The sequence below is a fragment of the Impatiens glandulifera genome, chromosome 4, assembly GCF_907164915.1.
Source record: "Impatiens glandulifera chromosome 4, dImpGla2.1, whole genome shotgun sequence".
NCBI lineage: Eukaryota > Viridiplantae > Streptophyta > Magnoliopsida > Ericales > Balsaminaceae > Impatiens > Impatiens glandulifera.
In genome coordinates, this window is record NC_061865.1 from 25,387,732 (window position 1) to 25,407,575 (window position 19,844).

The 19,844-nt window shown below is 28.5% G+C and overlaps 1 long non-coding RNA gene across 1 annotated transcript; it reads left to right on the top strand.

Annotated features, from left to right (window-relative positions):
* The first annotated feature begins 16,338 nt into the window (after positions 1–16,338).
* Positions 16,339–16,885, top strand: LOC124936997. The gene is made up of 2 exons (XR_007099197.1): positions 16,339–16,537; positions 16,613–16,885. It is a non-coding gene; the product is annotated as an uncharacterized LOC124936997 (long non-coding RNA).
* The last annotated feature ends 2,959 nt before the right edge of the window (positions 16,886–19,844 follow it).

Genomic DNA, 19,844 nt, shown 5'->3' on the forward strand with positions numbered 1-19,844 from the left:
TCCGGTTGAGAGTTAACCAGATGTCCAAACTTCAAATCAGTTAACAACTGACAGTTCGGATGTTGCGGGGCCTTCTAACCATACATCTAATCCTCCTAGACCAAACTTTAAATGGAACAGAAATCATTCACCTGAATTGATAATTGGCAATCCTAATGCTCCTCTTAGGACCAGACATTATTGGATGAAATGGAAAACTCGGCCTTTATTTCTCAAATTGAGCCAAAGAAGATTAATGAATCATTGTTTTATCCAGATTGTATTAATTCAATGCAAGAGAAGTTGAATCAATTTGAAAGAAATAAATTGTGGCATCTAACTCCAAGGCCGACTAATCAATCGGTTATTGGAACAAGATGGGTTTTTCAAAACAAGCTTAGTGAAGATGGCTTAGTTGTGAGAAACAAAGTCCGATTGGTAGCTCAAGGATATAGATAGGAGGAAGGAATTTCCTTCGAGGAGTCATTCGCACATGTGGCTAGACTTGAAGCAATCTGAATCTTCCTAGCTTATGCATCTTTTAAAAATTTTAAAGTTTTTCAAATGGATGTGAAAAGTGCATTTATAAATGGAATTTTAAATGAGGATGTATATGTTGAACAACCACCTTGATTTCTAGATCATTCATTGCCAAATAAGGTTTTTAAACTTGACAAAGCCTTATACGGTCTTAAATAAGCTCTTAGAGCTTGGAATGACACTTTAACTAAGTTTCTATTTGATCATGATTTTGTAATTGGCACCATAGACAAAACATTGTTTTAATTTGTTAAAAACTCTCATATTTTACTTGTTCAAGTCTATGTAGATGATATCATATTTGGGTCAACTAACCCCATACTATTGGAGAAATTTGTCAAGTTGATGCAAGAAAAATTCGAGATGAGTATGATGGGAGAATTAACTTTCTTTCTTGGTCTTCAAGTTCTTCAACTTGAAGAAGGTACATTCATCAACCAGACCAAATATATTAAGGAGTTGTTAAAGAAGTTTGGAATGAAAAATTGATCGGTTGTAGCTACTCCAATGAGCTCCTCCACCAAGCTCGAAAATGATGAAGATTTCCAAAGTGTCGATATCATTACATATAGAGGAATCATCGGTTCTTTGCTCTATCTTATTGCTAGCTGACTAGATATCATGTTTGTTGTCGGCGTTTTCGGAAGATTTCAGGCTAATCCTAAAAAATCTTATTATGTTGCAGCCAAGCAAATTTTGAAATATTTAAAGGTGACTCCAAATGTGGGACTGTGGTATCCGAAGGATATCAGTTTTAATATAACTAGTTATTCAGATATAGATTATGCAGGGTGAAAGATTGATCGGAAAAGCACAAGTGGAACTTGTCAGTTCCTTGGTGATTGTCTGATCTCTTGGTTCAGCAAGAAGAAGACGTCTATCGTCATGTCTATAGCTAAAGTTGTACCTTGCTTCAAGTAGTTGTTGTTCTTAACTCTTGTGGGTTCAACAACAGTTGAGGGACTACAGAATTGAGGCAAAAGAGTCACCAATTTTATGAGACAACACTAGTGCTATTAAAATAACATACAATCTAGTGTTGTACTCTCGGACTAAGCATATCGAAATCAGACACCATTTCATCCGGGAGCATGTCAGTCAGAAGCATATTCGCCTTGAATATGTCCCAACATATCAGCAAGTGGTAGACGTTTTTATGAAGCCCCTCTCTGAGACTAAGTTTTCTCACTTTAGAAATATTTTAGGGCTTGTTGATCTAAGTTAATTTGTTAACTGAACATGCATAAATTGAGGGGTAATTTGTTATTTAAAATGACTGGACAGACGTGTGTAGACGGAGGTCTCAATCAATCTAATAAGATCAATCGTCTAAAGGAGCTATGTACTTAGACAAATGTTTGCTTAAGCAATTTGCGCCTTAAGATTGGTTATATGTCTATGTATAAGACAAACATCTGAAGCGTCTGTAGACGTTCGTGGTTAAACGTCGTCTGAACAGACACATGTTAGACGTTTGTAGAGGAGCGCGGTTAGACATTGTCTAATTAGACGTCTACCCAACTTAGATGCAAGGAATGAGGATGGCATATTAGACGTCTAATTATGTGTGTCTTTGGATGTTTTATCTTTAGACGAATAGGACATCTGTTTATCTTCTCATGAGCTGTCCATGTACTTTTCCCGTCCAAAATTGAAAAGTCATATCTTTAATAACTTGAAGACACGTGTATTTCAATGTTAAAAAGATGACTAATATATCTGAAGGATCGCTTCTTTTCATCGTCTAAAATTATGATAGTTTTTATGATGGCTTTTAATTGACGTCTTTTAATTATGATTTTATTGGGAATACGTTTATACATTAAATGACAGTTCTCGTTTAATGATGACTTTCATAGTCATGTGTCATTCATACTCTATAAAGAGTAACTAATACATCTAAATAGACTTACTATTTTCTCTAAGATTCTGAATACTTACTTTCTCTCACTAAGAAAAACCCTTGTGATTCTTAGGTGTCTAAATCCTTTAGCAATCCTAATACTCGTTCTTAAGTCAAGAAATGGTCTCTCTTGCACCATCTACTCTTCAAGTGAACTTCAATTATGTGTCCTCTTTGTTGATTCTAGAAATGGTCACGATGTTTGAAACTCTTAAAGCTTCGGGTTTGGAAAAGTTTCTTGGGGCTCCTATCATCATTCAAGAACCGGAGGTTCGTGAATTCTTTAGGTCTACAAGGATAATCGATAATAAGCTTATCTTGGAAAAAATTAATGGAGAAAATGTCTACTTTAGTGAGGAAACTTTTGCTCTATTCTTCAGGTTCCCATCGGAAGGGTTATCTGAGTTCCCTACCTCTTCTAATAAAGTCTTATCTGAGATGAGGCTTATCTTCACAGATATATCTTTTGAGGGGCATCTCTTCCCTATCGATACTCACGGACTGAAGTCTTCTCTAAAAGTTGAGTTCTCCATCCTCAACGACATCATCTCTAAATCAATCTTGGCTAAGGGTACTTATAATTCCTACTGGAAAAAAGGTATTTGAGATAATGGTTGCTATAACCAGGGGAACAACAATCAACTGGTCGAAAATCCTCTTCAAAAACTTGGTGGAGATGATCTCTTCTCCAAGGAAGCCATTTGGGTATGTTGGTCCGCTCAGCATGCTGCTCTCTTTTCTCCTTTCAAATATTAGACATGGGGTCCTCATTAAGTCGTCCAGAGTCTTGGACTATCAAAAAGTCCTTAACTATGTTCTTAAGGTAGGTAGGCTAAAGCTTAAGAGAAGAAATCGGGTGTTTCAAAGAGCTCAAAGATCATATTAAGACTCCGTCCTTCCCGATGATGTCAAAAAGGGGGAAAGAAGTGGCCCGGTGTCCAGGGGGAAGATCATGCAAAAAGATTCTTCATCAAGGGTAGAGGTGGATAGGAAAGACCTAGTCTAGAAAGACCCAACTTTTATTTTTATGGGCAATCTTTGCTAAAATGTAAAATCGAATCTTTCCTAATTTTTTCTAATATATAAAATTTTGTTATTTATGGATATGTTCTTTTTCCCGATCTTTCAACTAAGTTTTAACATCATCAAAAAGAGAGATTGTTGAGTCAAATCTAATTGACTAAAATAAACTAAGGAAATAAGTTTATTCAATGCGGAAATAATTTTGATGATTTATGATAAATTTAGTTATAATAATACTAAGATGTCTATATGTTTTGTGCATGCACAAATCTAAAAAACTTTGCTACTTCAGACACGGTCTGAAATAGGTTGTCTTAGACGTATTATGTAATTCACTAAGTGAAGCTGAGAGATAATTTACTAGACTACCTGATAGTCATTAATAGTGTGTTGTAAGTTGAACAAAGGGTGTTCTATTTAGCAGTGTGTGTGCTAGGAGTTCAGAACAGACGGACAATTAAGTCTTAGGTTTCTAAAAGGGTTTCTGTAGGCGTTATACAATTTAAAGACTTCTAGTGAATATCCTTCATGTTGAAGAAGAAGGGGTGAGGTATGAGTTTTATCTCCGAACATTCATAAAATTCTCTGTGTTCTTTATTTTCAGATATTTGCATTCATCTACTAACGCTTCAAATCCAACAAATTATTCCGTAGTTGAATTCTTTCAAAAGTTTGTGAAGATTTGTGAAGAATAGAAATAGATTTTAACTTCTAACTGAATTAAAATCGAATCAAATTTTGTAAATTATTAACCATAGTCAGACCCCGTCTCTATTTTCAATATCGATCCTAACAGATATGTCATCCTAACATATATATGTAAGAATATTTTTAAAATTTAATATTAGTTATAAAGTAAAATAATTAATACAAATAGAATTTTTGATATATATATAATAATAATTTATTAAAAAGATTCAATTAAATAAAAAATATAAGATTAAAAATAAAATAAAAAAGATAATACGGTGACATATCTAATAAATATGAATAAAAAAAGTAAAGAAATATTTTAACCTAATAAAAATAAGTGAAGAAAAAAAATTTAATAAAAAGGGAGACAAATAATTAAATAAATTAATTAATTTTTATTTAAATATATCATAAATTAATTTTTAAATAAGTTGATATATATATATATAATTATATAAATTATTAAATTTTTATCTAATCACTCGCTACACTTACACTCATTTTAAACATACTTTAACAAATTCATCATTATTAGTCATTTTTATCGGTCACATTATACCATAATTTTAGACTTTTTCATCAATCATTTTCTTAATTCTTCAAACATAACTTGGTGCATTTCTAATTGAAATTATTTTATAATTATATATATATATATATATTATGAGAAATGATTGGGAGAGGGAATGGGAAAGAATGATGTGACTAAATTTGATTAGAATAACAAAATTTCTCTCTCCTCACCTTTTATCTTTTTCCAACAACCAGTGATGTAGTGACACATCAATCCATCACTCAAATTCCCTAACTCAAATTCCTTCGTATATTATATAAAAAGGAAGAATTTATTTTTATTTAAATATACCATAAATTAATTTTTAAATATGTTATTATATATATTTAATATATAATTATATAGATTATAAAATAATTAATTCAAATTTATTTAAATATATCACATATTAATTTTTAAATATTTATTTATATATATATATATATATTTAATAAATAATTATATAGATTATAAAATAATTAATATATATAATTATTTCTTAAAAATAATTCATAAAAGGGAGTTATTTTCGATATATAATTATAAAAATGTATAACTTATACCCACTTATTAACTTACTTACGGTTGAGTTTATGTTTAAATGAATAAATTCGATTTATTTTGTCTAATATAAATATCTAAATCACTCATATAGTTGTGTACCCATATGCCCTCACCAATTCATTATTATCGATCACATTACCATCATTTTAGACATTTCTTAAGTTACATTTTAAATAACTATATATATTTATATAATATATAAGAAAATTATTCTTATACAAACAAATATAATAAAAATAATTATATCTCTTATCCTAATATTAAATAATAATAATAATATATATATATAACTTTATTATTATATCTTAAATTTTTTCAATATATTATATTGACTTATTAATAAAAATAATTTTTTTTCTCATATATATATCTTTTTAAATTAAATATATTTATCTTCAAATTTATTTTTTAATATATAATAATTATATAATGTTAAATATTTATTTATTAAATTTAATATATAAATATTTATATCATATTTTTTCTATCTATTTTTTTTTTTAAGTTATTAAATAATATTTTTGTATTTTATATATCTTTTTCTATTTTTAATTTATATGTATATAATATTTGATTTAATAGGTTAAACTTTTATTTAACTTATATCTATATATATATATATATATATATTATGATGCTTAATTTTTAAAGTGTTCGGATTGGCGGGTCGAGATCTGTTTTTAATTTGAATATATATGTGGGAGTAAATGGATATTTCGGTCGGATTTTAGGTTGAGCCGCCATAAACTTAAAATGGTTAAAAATAAAATTAAAAATGCTATATGTATGTTTGAAACTTCCAACCTAATAATACAACTTTTTAATTAGACTAATAACACTTTATATTTTAAATTTAATATCAAATTAGATAAATGGAGGATGTTTTAACAATATAAGTTCAACTTTTTAACTAACTAATCTATATATATATATATATATATATATATAAAATGATGCTTAATTTTTAAAATATAGTATCAATTGAAAGTGGTCAAAATATATATGTGTACACAAAATTATAAAACTATTTCAATAATAATAAGTGGTTTAGCGGTTAAAGTGTTAATATTTCGTACTAGTGATTAGGGTTCGAATCCCTACAAAATAAATGACTAGTTACTTTATATTGGATACATGTAATTTTTGTCATATTTTTTAATAATTAGATAAAAAAATCAATGATGATAGATATTATTAATAATGTTATATATATTATATTGTTATAAATGTTCATGGTTCATTCAAATTTGTATAAAATTTAAAATATAAATTATTATTAACTTACTTGGTTAAAGAGTTTTTTCTTAAAAAAATTCAAAACATACCTATAGCATTTTTTATTTTATTTTTAACCGTTTCAATTATATGGGTTGGTCAACCCACAATCTAATCAAAGTATTCATTACTCTTACATATATATATCAAAGTTAACCACAACTCTCGACTTGACAAACTCAAATTAAGCATTATTAGACATATATAGATTATATTGTTATAATTGTCACGCGTTAATGAAATTTGGTGTAGAATTTAAAATTTAAAATCTTATTGAGCTTGACATTCTACGGAGGAGTAAAAGAGGAAACGAAAGCAAACATCTATAACATCATGGGCATCGTAGAATAAAGCTTCCCAGTAAGATACTTAGGCATACCACTCACGGTAAAACATATCCAAATCTTGCACTGCAAACCACTAATCAAGAAAGTGAAGAACTCAATTCCTGGTTGGGTAGCAAAGGAACTTACATACACTGGAAGAATTGAGGTGGTCAAAAGCTTGTTAATGGGAATCATCGGTTACTGGTCGTGGAAACTCGTGCTCCCGAAGAAGGTAATGAAAGAACTTGACGCACTAATGAGAAAATTTATTTGGGGAAGTAGTGGGAGAGGCGGGAAGAAGGTTAAGTAAATCGCACTTTGTAAACTAAAAAAAGAAGGTGACATAGGGCTCAAGAACTGTGTTGAATGGAATAAAACGTTGACAAATAAGAACCTATAGGCCATCGAGAGCAAACAAGAATCACTCTGGATCAAGTGGGTCCACACTCGGTTAATGAGACACGAATCAAGCATTCGGACATTCAAAATAAGCCAAGGTATGAGATGGTCATTAAAGAAAATCCTTAATTTAAGAAACAATATTGTAGGACTTTTTGACATTAGCTGGGGAGACGGTAGAAACACAATGTTTTGGCATGATCCCTGGTATGAGAATCAACCGCTAATTAATAAAAATAAATTCAGAAATGTGAGGATTAGGCGGGACTACATAATTGTCAAGGTTAGAGATATTAAAGACGAGCTATGGAATTCACGCCTTAGACGAATACCGATGGGGCAACGCATTCTCGAACATATTAGTAACATCCATTTCAATGAAAGAACATACGTACACCGATGGAAAGCCGAGGAAAATGGGAAGATGATTTCAAGCAAAGTGTGGAACACCATCTGAGAGAAGGAGCAAACAATAGATTGAGCTAATTTGGTCTGGTTGTCAAATGTTATCCCAAGCCACCAATTCATTATATGGCTTGAATTTCGGGAAATGCTAAACACGAGAGATCGCGTCAGGAAGTACATGGAAATTTCAGATTCAAGTTGTCTGATGTGTGAAGGGAATAAAGAAATAATTGATCATCTCTTTGGGAAATATTCGTTTGCTTGGAAACTATGGAATACATTTGCAAAAAATATGGAGCTGACCAGATTCTCGGGAGACTAGAAAGAAATCAAGGAAGTGGCTGTGAAGAAAACGAATGGCACAAAGTTTAAGTCAAAGATTTTCAAATGCGGATTCGGCTCAACAGTTTACAACATCGGCGGGAGGGAAACGCGAGGAAATTCTCGAGGAATCGAAGAAGTCTAGAGCAGATCTGGGATGATATTTTAAATGACTATAGCGCGAACATCTAGACGTGGAAAAGAGCCCCAAAAAGCGAACAAAATTGGAACCTCTATATGAACTAGAAGGTATCATATCAGGAAGTCACCAAAGATGTTTTTTAGCGAGATAAACGCAATATAAATTTGTTTGTAATTCCAATAATTGTTTATAATTCATTTCCTTTTAGACCGTAACAAACTTAATTTTTCTAGGATTGTTTAGGAAAATACAAAAACTCATTTTGTTTTTTTCCCGTTTTTGAGAATTTTAATAAAATAACGTTAAGTCATTTTCCCAAAAAAAATTAATCTTATTATCTTAGTTGTTAAAAGATTTTATTTGTTTTTATTATGTTGTAATTTCGAAACATACATATAACATTTTTAATTTTATTTTTAATCGTTTCCAGTTTATGGACGGGTGAACCCACGATCCGACCCAAATATCAATTTACTCTCATATATATATTTAAATTAACTTTTCAACCCATAAAATTCAAATTATATATATATATATATATTTGAAATAAAAAAATTATTATTATGATGTACAACGAGCTCAACCTTACCAAACGTTAAAAAATAAATTGAATTAATTGACCATATAAACTAACTAGTCAAGGCCATCTATAAGTTTCTTTTTCTTTAGAAACAATTAGGAAATCTTTTGTTTTATATTAATCAAATATTTATTTTAGGTGAAATGAAAGAAATCATAATAATTTATATTTTAAAATAATAAATTATTAATTTATTTTAGTTGACAATTTAAATGATTTAAAAAATAATTATTTGATAATAATAAAAATATTTATTTTTATTAAATGTCCTAATTATTAATATAATATTTTAAAGCACAAATATATATATATATATATATATATATATATTTAGTTATATCACTTATATAATAATTCTTTATAAAGAGCTCTTTTATGTTAAAAGTAAGAATGGTAAATAATGGGATAACGGATTAAGTAGGTAGCTCGCAAGCACACTTAACCATTTAATCAGACGCGACACGAACCGGACCTTAGGGTGAGTATCCACCTCTTTTTGCCGCTAGGCTAGAAGAGTGGATAAAAATGTGACAACGGATTAACTAAGTAGCGCGTAAACACACTTAACCATTTAACTAGGCGCAGAACTTGCCGTTTGACGGACTCGAACCGAGGACATTAGGGTTAATATCCACCTCTTGTTGCCGTTAGGCTAGAGGAGTGGATAAAAATTGGACAATAGATTAAGTATGTATCCCGTAAACATACTTAAACATTTAACCAAATGCAGAACTTGTTGCCAGACGGGCGCGAACCCAGAAACCTATGGTTAGTATTCACCTCTAATTGTCGCTAAACTAGAAGAGGGGATAAAAAAATGGGACAATAGGTTAAGTATGTAGCCTGTAAACGCACTTAACCATTTAATCAGGCGCATAACTTGTCGTCTGACGAGCTCGAACCCAGGAACTAAGGGTTGATATCCACCTCTTTTTGCCGTTAGGCTAGAAGAGGGGATAAATGGGAACATGTTAAGTTTTTTGTTGTCTGTAATTTAATTATTGTTTCATTGTCAAATTAGAAATTGTCTAGATCTGATCTTAAACTTTTGTATTTTTTTCACTCTTTTGAGTTTTTTTAATGAAATGGCACTGAGCTATTTTCCCAAAAAAAAGAATAGTAAATTATCCCTCTTCTAGTTTAGCGGTAACAAGATGTTGATATTCTCAGCTTTCTTGAAAGATCTTAGATTCGAGCCCGTCAAACGACAAGTTCTGCGCTAGTTAAGTGTGTTTGCAGATTATGTGTTTAACACCTTGTGGTGGCCACGTTTTAAATTCCAAAAAAATAAATGAGTGAGTTTTGTTTGAAGTAAAAACTCTTCGTTCTGATCTCTAGACGCACCGTTGTCTAATGTCCTCGTTTTTTATTTTGAAGCTTTCTATTTTATAATCCTTTATCATGATTAGAGAAAATAAGAAATATATATATATATATTATAATCCTTTATTATGAATAGAGAAAATAAGAAATATATATATATTTTTTAATTAATAATACTTAAAAAGAAATGGAATCCATATATTTCTTGGCGCCTTCTCGATTGTATGTCATAATTTCTATTTTTTAAGATTTAAATTTTATATATATTTTGTCTATTTCTATGTTGGAATGATTTTGATTATAGAAAATAAGATTTATTTTATATTTTTCTGTCTTAATTATTTTTTTCCAGTTTTTTTTTTTACGCTAAATCTATTCTCGACTATGAGTCATTTTCTTAGAAAATACTTTAACAAAAGGATGACTCCGATCATCTTTATACTTCCCCTCCGATCATCTTTATACTCCCCCAAAGATGAATATAGTCGAGAATAGATTCATATTATAGATTTATTAGTAGAAGGAGGGAATTCACTCTCTAATACAAAATAAATATACGAAGAAGAAACAATTTTACTTGATTTACCATCAACAAAAAAAACTTAGTCTCCAAATAAAAACTGAAGTTGTAGAGATGCAACAATTTGATTTGAACCTATCACCAATAAAAGAAGTCATTCTCCAAGAAAAAATTAATTGTACATAAATGAATCAATTTGACTTGAACCTACCACCAAAGCCCCAAGTTTCTTTCCAAGAAAAAAAATATGGAGATGAAACAATTTGACTTGAACCTACCACATATAGACGAGGAAGAAATTGTTGTTGTAAATGAAACAATGAGAGAACATTTGTCTAACAAAAGTAATTGGAAATCACAAGAAGATGCGCAACTCAAAGAAGAATTGCTGAAAAAATTGGAACTTAATGGTTAAAAATTGATCATTTCAATATTAACCGTTTTAAAAACCGTTAATATTAATGGTTGTTCAAGCAATTTATATAGAGGGAATAATATTAATCGTTTTAAAAATGTTGATATTGACCCATCTATATTAAAGAATTTTAAAATGGTTAATATTGATTCTCTCTATTTCTACCGCTTTAAAAATTGTTGATAATGAACACATCAATATATACGATTTTTATGCAACAGTTCAATCACTAATAATGAAGCCTAGAACCAAATAAGTGATAAGAAAAAGTGGTTGGTAATCTTACCTCGTAACAATTACACGTAAATATTATATGAATACAATATAATGATAATAGAACAGATACAATAGATTATTTAATGAGATGAAAAAAAAATCTTCTTGTTTGCTACGAGACCTGTGAAATTATAGTTCCTTTAAAATAGTTTTACCGTCTCTCATTTGTGCTGAAGAACGTCGTCGGTGGCTTCTTTCTAGGGTACAACGGAATCCGTAATGATTTAGCACAAAAAACCACTACAACAATGAACTAGACAAAAGTACCTAAATCACAATCACCGGGTTTCGCACAGAAATGGTCGAGTCAAGAAACTCGAAGAACACTCACAAAGATAAGGAAAAACTTGAAAAATATAGAGTGAAATATGATTGAAAATTAAACTCTAAAACTATTAATCAATTCTTTAATCCAATGGTTATCCTTGCTTACCTTTTCATTATCCTTGCAAGTTACGTCCAAAAATAAGTATTTTGTAGTTACAATTATAATTAACAACATTTGTTATTTGGCTCATTCAAGACATTAATGTTAATTGTAACAATTAACATATTTATTTTTATTTGGACTTAATTTCACCTTAATTTACATTGAATTTATTATGAATTTCATTTGAATTAATTTTACCTTAATTCACATTTGAATTTGCTATGAATTTCATTTGGATTAAATTTCAAAATTAATTCACATTTGAATTTGGTGTGAATTTCATTTGCTCAAATATCATTTCCATTTATTTAATGAAATTAGTTTAATTCCAACAGTGGGGCTGCGAGAGCATTAGATTGGGATCTGAAAGCAGATGAAATGATATTGGATAATTGAATAAGAATTTTATGTAGTAGGATTTGTATGCTTTAGTTGTTTGTTTCTGTAATCTCTGTTTTTGTTTGATTTAATCAGATACTTTGGAGTCGTTTGATTCCTTTAATCAAAGTTAGAGTTTGCCTAGCTTTGATCATTGACCATTTCTCCCAATTTTGGGTTTTTGATGAAATGACGTTAAGTTGTTTTCCAAAAAACAAATATTAACGATTTTTAAATTGGTTGATATAGAGGGGCTCAATATAAACCGCTTTAAAATCCCTACAATATCAGCGTTTTTTAATGCGGTTGATATAAATGGTTTAATATTAACTGTTTTTAAAAATCCCTACAATATCCGCTTTATAACTGTTTGTAAAATTTAGAGGAAAAAAATTAAAACTAAATAACTAAAGAACAAGAAATTGAATAAACTAGAGAAAATAGTTGGACAGGATTTTAAAAATCTTATTGATTTAATTTGCCTTAATAGGTTATAAAAGGGTTTTATACCTATGCTTTCATATAGGATATACCATAATTAAAAAATCATTACATATTCAAATTAAACTAATTTTTTATTTAAAATATAACTTATAAATATTAAGTCATATTGAAACATATTAATAAATAAATACTTATCTTAATACTCCCATGAACCTTTTGAAGATAAAGATTCAATTATCTGAAATTGTGTTATATTAAGTGCCTTCATCATTTTTTTAGGCAAATGCTCAATATTAATGAAGTTAGTTAAAACTGTCAAGGTGCTTGGTTTCTCTCATAAAAAATATGGATATTGAGTTTTCAAAGAGTAATTATTAATTTATAAATAAGAAATTATAACAATTAATATAATTAAGTTAAGATTATATTGTATATAAAAAACACTAAATTAAAATAATGTAATAAATAAAATAATTAAAAGTTTAGATAACAAATTTTTTTTTTTTTTTTTTAATTTGAGTTAGTATTGTATATTATTGGATAATGATTCATATTTAACACGTTTAGATTCATCGTTTCAACATTTTATAGTAATAATAATAATCTTTTTTTTCCTCTGGCCGCCTTCTTCTTTTTATAACCCTGTCGTAAAAATAAATGAACTGTTATTTTGAAATAATATATATATATATAAATAAATGATGTTACAAATAAATTAATTAAATATAATGTTATAAAAAATGAAATCACTATAAAACAATGTTGATTTGAAGCATTTTCTTATCATATTTCCCTTAAAATAGTTTCATTGTCTCCCTTGTGTTTTATCGCATATGACTCTCTCTCAGTGTACAACGAATCTAGTAGTGATTCAGCACTGAAATTACTATGCAGCGAACTTGTCAAAGTACCTGAATCGATCACCGGGTTTTAAGTTCAATGGAAATACGACAAGTCAAGAATTCAAAGAACACTTGATTGAGTGTAAAACTCGAAAACACTCAAGAAAATAAAGAAAAAATCTTTCGAATTCTAGAGAGATAATGAATAAGTGAAGAAGATATATGAGATATATGAAGAGTCGAACATAATATATATATATATATATATAAATATATATATATATAAAACTGGAAATTAAACCATCACAATAAATTCATTTATCAATAAAACGAAACGGTTGATAATTCATCCAATGGATTCCATTCCTAGACTCTTGACATTTCTAGACTCTTGACATCTGATCTTATTCATTGACATTAAATTTCACCAAAATTCACATTTGAATTTGGAATGAATTTATATTTATTTGTATTAAATTACATTTAATTTATTTATCCAAATTCTCATTTACATTTAATTAATGGAATTACTTTAAAATTCCAACAATCCCCCACATTAATGGAAATTGAAAGATTGACACGATGAAAGGTTCAATAGTTGAATCCTACATAAGATAGGTAAGTATAATCATTTGAACATTCCTTACGAAATTATATATAACTTTACTAGCCAATTAGTACACTCGATATCCTTGAACTATTTTATCATTTGTGTAAACGATTACACACTTTCATTTGGAATTCTTCTTGATACATGTCAAGCTCGCGTGGTTGTGTATGTTTTTTTCCATGGAACACGCGCTTGGTTCTGTGAAAGAGTTTAAAATTGAGCCGTACAATTATTTCAATGCGGCCACACTTTTGCCTGATATAGCTGATCTTTTTGCTCACAAAGAATCATTAAAAGCAATATGCTTATCCTCATCAAAATATATATTGTTTCGTTATAGGATTAATCATCAGCAATAAACTTCCAAGTCAGTACAATTAGGTTATCCATTGAACCTAGTTCTTCGGATCTCTAGTCTGCATAAGTTGTGTTTTTCTTCATACCAGCTTATAGTAGGCTCATATCTTACAAGACTCTTAAACTAACTCTCTATTTAACAATTTAGTTAGTGGATCCACAATTTTATCTTTGATTAACATAGTCAAATGTGATAACTATATTAGAGTATATTGTTTAATGACATTATGTCTAAGACATGTATGGCAAGACTTGTCGTTGACTCTAAACTTGTACAATTTCAATTTATTTTCACAATAATTAAAAACTTTCTTTTAGACAATCTTGAAATATCTTTTAATAAGCATAGTCATTCATATATACTTATCATTTAAAAATTCTTTTGTTTTTGTGAAAAATATTGTTTACTTGGCTAACTAGTAACAAAATATATTTGTACTATTATGTCTTCGTGCAAACGATTACATATTAAAAAAAATCTATTTTTTGACATATGTCAAAAATTTATGAATATAGAGTATATTATTTAATCTATCAATCATAATTTCGTTAGAAGATTTTCACTTATATAGTTGCACATTCAAGTTTGAACATATTCTTGTAGACACAAAGTCTTTCATTACACCTCGTTTAGTACATTTTACATCTTTAGTGGATTTAATTATTTTTATTATAATTTTCTACGATAAAAAAATTGAATAAAGACATATAATGAAATAACTATTTTCATTGTAGTTATGATATACACAATTGTCACATTTATTGATTTTTTTTATGTAAACATTGTTATAATTAGTCCTACAAAATTTTACAAGTCAAATTTTCTTTATTAATTTATTTCATAAATCTATTTTGAAGATATTTATTCTTCAGATTATTAGGAAAATAATATTAAAGAAAACGCGTTTCTTAATTTTAAATCCTAAAAAAATCAAATTGAGCACCAACTAAGCAAATATAAATAAGACATTTTCTTGTTAGGTTAAGTTGCGCAATTTTATTTTTTTGTTGAGAACATATTTCTCTATCAATATATTATTCTTTTGTTTATTATAATATATACAATAATACTGTGTTATTATCAATAAAAACATTTGTCCCACATTGGTGTTAGTACCTTTTAAAACACACATTTATATGAATTAAATCAAAAAAAATTAATCTAAAGATTGCCACACAAAATATGGCCTACAAGAAAAAAGAAAAAAAGAAAAAAAAGAGGTATAAATATATGTAACTTAAAGTTTACTGACATTCTCGTATTTTTCTATTTTGTATTTATCGAATTCTAAGGTTCATTACGGGATTGTCAAAATTTTGATTGTATTTATAGTTTTGCGACTATTATTCAAACAAAATTTGAAGAAATTTATGTTTATGTGATACTTATAATCTTCATTTTTTTAACATTAAATTATTTTATTTATTTATTGAATACAATCAATTTGACACAAATTTTACAATATAATTTAGGCAATTTATTTTGTATATATTAATAGTACTTATTATTTTAACAAAATTCTACATCAATTATAAAGATTATATTTATATATATTTTTTGTTTTATTATACGATTAAGTTTAATATTCATAAATTATTTTTTTTGGTTATTATAAGATTATGTTTAATATTGACTAATTTAAAAACTCAGAGATACAATTGTAAAATTTTAAAACTTTAGGATAAAATTATATATTTTATACTTATTATTTATATATAAAAAGGACACAGGCCCAAACAGGCCCAAACAGGCCCAAAGTTAGCTTCATATTCATTCTAACCTAATTATCTTTCTTTTTCGTCTGGCCGCCGCCTTCGCCTTCTTATAATAGTTTCTCATCTCAAATCAATGAACCAGCTCCAATCTCAAGCCGTCTTCTTCTTCTAATCATGTCGTCTTCCTGTCGTAGTCTCTGTCGTAGTCTTCTTCTCCTAATCCTATCGTAGTTTTAGATCTCTCAAAACTTTGAATGAACCAGTTCCTTTCTCTAGTTGCCTTTTTCTCCTAATCCTTCTGTAGTCTCCGATCTCTCATGATTTTCTCTCATGATTTTCAATGACCCAGTTCCAATCTCTAGCCGTATTCTTCTCTATAAACATAGTTGTCGTAGTTTTCAATGACCCACTTCCAATCTCTAGCCGTATTCTGCTAAAGAAGTTTATGTCTATGATGGCCTATATAGATCTTGAAAAACCTAGTGCTAATTAAGGAGGAGAAGAAACCGTCCTAGAATGCATGGTGAGAATTCCTAATTAAGTTATGTTTACAATTCAAATGTTTTATAATTTGTTTCTTGATTTGTGTTTTTTTTAGATCCAGATGCTGAGGTGATTGCTTTGTTACCTGAAATTCGGGTAGAAGCTCAGAATTATGTTTGTAGTGTGTGTAATAAAGATTACAAACGGATACAAAATCTGAACTTTCACATGCGAACACATAACTTTCCGTTGCCGGAGCTCTAGGAGACGTTGAACAGGGGGAGAGGACGTGAGGGAAAAGTGTTCATTTGTCCTGAGCGCAGTTGCAAACATCACGACCCGAAACAAGCTTTGGGCGATATCACAGCAATAAAGAAACACTACGCCAGAAAACACGGCCTAGAGAAGAATTGGAAATGTCCAAAATGCCTCAAGAAATACGCAGTTGAGACATAAACAATAATTTTTTTTGGAAAAGTTTTTTTTTATCTTTTGATTAAATGACTGATTTTAGTATCTAATAGTTTAGAAAAAATATATAATAAAATAGAAAATATATCATTTTAGTCTTATAATTGTTTTCCGATCTTTCTTTAACATTTAAGAGAGAATCAAACCAATACTCGTTGCAGGTTCATTTGTAAATACTATTGTTTCCTTGAATACTTATTTGAGTGATTTTGCTATTTTTCTTAATTGATAGTTGAATCGGTTACATAGTAATAAGATTCCTTATTCTGAATGAATATATATAATAATAATAATTGATTTTAATCATTTACTCCTCTATGAAAAATGAAGATAAATTAGAAGAGATAAACAAAACTACATGAAGTAAATTAAAATTGCATTAATTATAAGAGATGATTTTAATCAATCTGTTCTAACTATGAATTTGATTAATCCATCATGTACAATATAATCTTTAAACAATAATAACATTGATCGAGATGACATTTTTCTAAAATATCATATTAAAAATAGAAAAATATTTACAGTAAGTAAATATGAAAAACTAATAATGATATCATCTAACATATTGATAAGAACCAAATATAAACTTTCACCTTTGAGTCATATTGTTTTATTAGTCTTGAATTTGTCTTAACCAAAATTTGTTAAATTACTTTATTATTAATTCTTCAGTGTGCTTGTTCCCCTTCTTCCTTACCATGAAAAGTCTTTCTGATGAAAAGAAAAAGAAGGCGTTAAGAAACCCTCTTGGCCCTGCCCTAGACACTCTAAGATCATTTTTCAAACTTGCTCCCATTGATCAATTAAAGAGAGATTCAACAACTAAAAGAAAGATTGATTATTCGGGATCCTTCATTTCTTCAAACGGAATGCACAAAGATAGAAATATAATCAGACTTATTCCCGACCTGAACCAAGAATTCTCTTTCTTCATCACCAATCAAATCACTATTCGCGATTCAGGATTCTATTTTATCATCAACCCAATACCCATTCACGTTTTTTCATTTTTTTATCAATGAATAGACCTCTTTACTTGTATGACTTAGATGTATCATCTTTCTTGAAAAGGTTATTTGATTAATGGGATTTTCTATGATACTTATGAGATCGATAAGAATGGTATTTAATTTTTTTAGAGCATATTGATTTGACCCCATAAGCGAGACCACCACCCAATAACTCATATTGCTTTATTAGTCTTGAGTTTTGTTTGAGATGTGACTGATGTATGCTTAGATTTATACATCTTCTTACTAATAATATTAGATTTTAATTATCACTATAAATAGATGGATGCTACTGATGATGAATATTATAGTGGCGAAGTGGATAATTATGACGATCATAATGCAATTTGTATGTTTTTGAAATGATATAAAATGAACTCTATTTTTTTTTTTTTGCAAAGAATGGTCATGATACTTGCTTATGAGCGATGTTTATCAACTTTCTAATCTATTTATCAATCTATCAATATCGCACAACTCAAAACATACACTCTAAATAGGATGACAAAACCCAATGATAAAGGATAGAAGGGCTTTCCTTCGTTTATGCAATTTGATGGAGGTGTTAAGGTTATCTCACTCCAAAAGTGTATCTTTTAAGAAAAGATAGATATATTACTATATATTCTAGCTCATCATATTAAGATAAGAAATTCTTCATTTGCGTTTCATCGTTCCAGATGGACAATTAGTAAATATGTGCATGAAGTGTTAAAAATCGTTATAAATCTTCAAGCTGACCTACTAAAAAAGTCAAAGACTCTCCAAAATTCTCATACAAATGAAAGATGAAAATGGTTTGAGGTAAATAATAAATGTATTGTTTCTATATACTAATAAAATACATGTTTTTTATTTTATTTTTTTATATATGAATAAAATTATTTAGGAGTTATAGATGGAACATATATTCTACGGGAGAAGATATAAAACAAACATATATAAATCGAAAAGGACAAATTACAACAGACATGCTAGGGGTTTGCTTTCATGATATGATGTTCATTTATATATTACACGGTTGGGAAGGTTTTGTTGTTGATAGTAAATTTTATGAAATGCAATTAGTAGAAACAATGGTTTAAAAGTTCCTCGAGATAAGGAATATATAACTATTTATTCATATAAAAAAATTAGACATTATCATATGTTATTGTTACTTAGTAAAAATGTTAATAAATAATTACATTACTACATGTTACTATTACTTAGTAGAAGTTGGATACACAAATGAAGAAGAATTTTTAAAGGACACAAGTATCATTTAGGATCTTAGGATGTTGCACGAACACCTTCTAATTGCGAAGAATTTTTCAACATGAAACATGCTGCTGCAAGAAATGTTATTGAAATGAAATTTAGTTTGTTCTAACTTAGACGAGATATAATGAGAAGGCCTATGTTTTATCCAATTAAGACGCAATTTCGTTTAATTAACATCATTTTATGCCATCCCAAACGATAATTTTTTTTTGTATTGGAAGAGGTTTAAGATTTGGTAAAAATAAAAAAGTATTTTCAATGTATCACGTTCAAGTTTAAGTTATATAATTTTATCTTTGTAAAAGAAAATACATTTTTATAATAAATTGTTTTTGGATTTTTGATCCTAAAGAGTTTTTATACAAATATAATTTCTAAGTTAGTTTGACATGTATATTTGATGATTTATTTAAGATATATTTTCTCTTTTTTTCCAAATGAGGTAAGTGTTGTAAGAAGGTGCTGTGTAAGGGGGTTGTATATATCATTACTCTTATTTAAAATCTCTAAATTTTATTCAAGTTTATATATATATATATATATATATATATATATATATATATATATATATCAAAATTCATTATTGATATATCATTACAC